This window comes from Triticum aestivum, chromosome 5B (assembly GCF_018294505.1).
Source record: "Triticum aestivum cultivar Chinese Spring chromosome 5B, IWGSC CS RefSeq v2.1, whole genome shotgun sequence".
Lineage (NCBI taxonomy): Eukaryota > Viridiplantae > Streptophyta > Magnoliopsida > Poales > Poaceae > Triticum > Triticum aestivum.
This window is the reverse complement of record NC_057807.1, coordinates 161,830,650-161,833,784: the sequence shown is the minus strand read 5'-3', so window position 1 is coordinate 161,833,784 and position 3,135 is coordinate 161,830,650.

Genomic DNA, 3,135 nt, shown 5'->3' with positions numbered 1-3,135 from the left:
TCTGTGTCTGAGTACAAGCATGTACCAGTACTACTAGTTACTACTCTAGTTTTTAGAGCAAATTACCAGTACATTAGCCTAGACTAAATGGAAAAATGGCCTCTCTTTCTCTATAGAAATTGAGATGCATGTCATCTCACTTCCTATGATTTTCATATTCCTATAAAATTCCTATCCTATGAACGAAAGGAGGCCTTTGTTGGAGTAACTACTGTAGCTAGCAGTACTACTGGTACAGTAGTTTTCTTCAAGAAGCAGAATTCAACGAAGTCATGATGGTTCCTTTGTCCGAGCAACTTCAAAGTGGGAAGTGGGCCTGTGATTTGACGACTCATTAGTCATTGTTACTGCGGCGCGACGACCAGGGTGACTCTCCCTTGGAGTTCTACGTGCATGGCAAGTGGACCAGGATGGTCGACGTCCCACATGTTGGTGAACGGAAGTATTCTTTCCGATATCAAGGAGCAAGGAAACCGCGTGGTATAGTATCACTGCTGATTGGTTCTCAAAAAAATAGTATCACTGCTGATTTATAATTATGTTTTATTTCTGATGAATGCTAGCGTTTCAACTCTTACAATGAAGAGTGCCAAACACAGCACGTGCTGGATGTCCCACATGTCAGAGAAAGGAGTGGGACATGAACAACGTGGTAGAGCCCAGCGCAAAAAAAATAGCGTGGTAGAGTGTCTCCACTTCTTCCACTTCTGGGTCGGAGACCACACGTAATAGTACTTAGTGGTATGAACGATACAAAGTGCGACCTGGAGAGAAAGACACGTCTAGTTGGAAGGTATCGGGGCATACACGTAAACAAATATAAAAGTTAATATGTGCCTCCAACTAATATAGTAGTAGTAGTAGAGTACTTAGTCACGTACTCCATAACATCACCGTGCATTGCACGTACAACATTTAGTGGTAGTACGTAGCAAGAGACAAATGCCGCCCAAGAGTTTCCTTCTCGACCTACTTTTGGGTGTTTGGTAGAGTGTATGGAGGGTGCACGAGTCCACACTAGTTTAGCACAAATACACTAGAAGCATGCATGAAGAGAGCATGCGTGAAGAGGGGTGTTGAGTTGAGCATGCATGAAGAGGGAACAACTATGCTGAGACAAGAACGCAACCAAACACACCCTATATGCCACGTATGTTCATACCATTTGTGCCTTTCTACTTCACTTACTGCGCTACATTACTCAGGTTCGTACGTCCACTCCTGGGTACATGTCCGTCTCGTAGTTCCAGTCCCACGTGTTCTTCATATAGATGGAACGATCCTTGCATAACACGTGCACCTTGATGCTAGATGTCCCGCGTGTTGGCAAAAGGATGAACAAAGCTCACGTAAAAAAATAGAGTGGAAGAACATAGATTCCTGACGATCGAGAAGGAGCAAGGAACCTCGTGGTGGAGCGTCTGCACTCATAATATTTAATATTATTCAATGATATAAAATCAACCAATCATCTCCACATTGGACTGGAAGAGTATGAAACACGGCAGCCCAGTGTAGTTACATCATACTAGTACATGGCTAACCCACGCTATCACCATATTTCTTGGCTTTCGTGCGACACCTATCTCTAGTAATCCAGTAGCCAGTATCACTTCTCCCTCCTCGTCTCTCTCAAAGTGCGGTGGGCTGGTGTTTTTGCCATCTATTGAGGTCGGTTAACTCATCACATGTTAGTGACATGCCAAGAGCATTCTAAAAAAATTCCTTTCACGTTCCGTTTTCAAAAAGAAAAAAAATCCTTTCATGTACGAATTTGACTGTATGCTTTGAGCAACTTGCATGTCATATACTGCTCCTGTTTGATACTCTAACTTAGCTAGAGGTTAGACTAACTCATGACTAACCCTGAACTAACTATAGCCAAAGAGGTGTTTGGGTGACAGGGTTAGATTGACAATAAATGCACTTGATGGAAAGAGAAAAGTGATTTTTCAGTGGTCCCAATGAGAACTATCTCCAGTTAGCACCTCTTGGGTGGGATATTTTTTTTGGTGGGTTCGGTGCAACTTTCTCCAATTTAAACCCTCATGCTTGGATAATTTAGGGCTATTTGAGCCCCAACTAGCTCAAACTAACTCTAACCCATGGATCCAAACAGGGCCTATGGCCAGTCTCGACGCGGAGCAGTCACGTGCACCGGGAAGCGGCGCTCTCTCGTCCGTCACGCCACTTCAAAGCCAGCGCCAGTGAGAGGTCGTCTCCGCTCTGGCTGGGCATTAATGCGGCACTGACACTCCAGGGCGACGCTGACCGTTTCACGCGAGAAGCGCGTGCTGGCAAGGGAGTAGTACTGGTAGTTTGCAAAACTACTCAATTATTGCACTCAGTTTCCTAAGAAATTGTGGTAAAAAACGCTACTCCACAGCCCGCTTCCCTTCTCCTTCCTCTCCCACCGCCCGCGCACGTCTGCGGGAAGCGACCGGTCAACCCTTATATAGGAGTGCTAGCACAAAAAGATGCATGCATGACCACTAAAATTTCCATATTAAAGCGCCGCTCTGGCGGGAGTATGGCGTATGTTGTTACCTTCGGCCGGGCCATGGCTACCGGGCGACGGCGACCAGAGAAGAGGCGGTGGGAGGGGAATGAATGTAACTACTGTTTGGGTTCGCCTTCCAGCTTAAATAAATGCGCAGCATCACGTGTACCCGCGGGTGCACAAATTGTAACATACGTGTCTGCTTAAGTGGGCGTCACGTAACTGGTGTGTGTGAGAGAGATTCTGAGAGACAGAGTGCGTGTGTGCGACTCTACTCTTCGGACATGTACTCAACCTTTTGCATCGGGATATAAGTATAATGGTATTTACTTTAGCTAGTGATTTACGTGGCCATGTTAAAGTGGTTGTGTAAAAAAATATCACTTCCTGCTCGTGATTTGCGTTATATAATTACAAGCAAGATGCTCGTGCATTGCACGGAACATCAATATGCATTTTTTTACAAAACACCTGTTGTGATTGACCCATGCAGGAGTAATCCCATGTGTAAAAACTAATGATATCTCGAGAATTTTATCGGAAAACTGGTATCTCGAGAATGTCATCGAAAAAATGAAAGATGAGAGATAAGGTGAGGAGGAGTGGAGCGTGGTGGTGACTAGTGGTCGGAATGG